The sequence below is a fragment of the Penaeus monodon genome, chromosome 30, assembly GCF_015228065.2.
Source record: "Penaeus monodon isolate SGIC_2016 chromosome 30, NSTDA_Pmon_1, whole genome shotgun sequence".
In the NCBI taxonomy this organism is placed as follows: Eukaryota; Metazoa; Arthropoda; class Malacostraca; order Decapoda; family Penaeidae; genus Penaeus; species Penaeus monodon.
In genome coordinates, this window is record NC_051415.1 from 19,977,881 (window position 1) to 19,978,502 (window position 622).

A 622-nucleotide genomic window follows, 5' to 3' on the forward strand; every position below is an offset into this window, starting at 1 on the left:
TCTCCTGCAAGGAATTACCGCAATCATGGTAATGCACAATGACTGTTATTTCGAGGGAGAAAATGTATGTGACCTTTATTGGATATGAAAAGAGCATATTTCCCTTCTCTGGAATTTATCCTCTCCTCTTGGAAGACGCTAAGACACTGGAGAGAAAAAAATGATACATCTACGGGTATTCAGTGAGATATTTCTTGGGATTTTACACTTGCGAAGTGAGGAATCTGCCCCCCCGCCATAAAAAAATAAATATAAATATACATCATTAGCACCTGTAATACCCTCTCCCTAATCCCATGTATATGCGTCTCACTTGGCCATAAAATACAGTCCTGCTTTCACTCTGCTTTCCTACTCTCACGCGCACCTTGATACACGTCCAAACACCTACACTCATATACTCCTTTCCCTCCCCACACGCCACGCACGCCTATGCCTTGCTCTCTTCTCACGCCTACATCCGCCCATCCTTTTCCCTTCCCCACATACGTAGTTTCCTCATCTCCCCACACCCACAACTCCACGACATCCTCACAAACTCTCACAATCCCATACCCGCCCACACACATCGGGTTCTTCTCCTCCACCACATCCCACAACCCCCACAGTCTCCACAATCCTA

General features: G+C 46.1%; 1 protein-coding gene across 1 annotated transcript in view; it reads right to left on the reverse strand.

The window, feature by feature from the left end:
• Positions 1-622, reverse strand: part of LOC119592376 (villin-1-like) — a 108,943-nt gene that overhangs the window by 644 nt on the left and 107,677 nt on the right. The window lies entirely within an intron of this gene.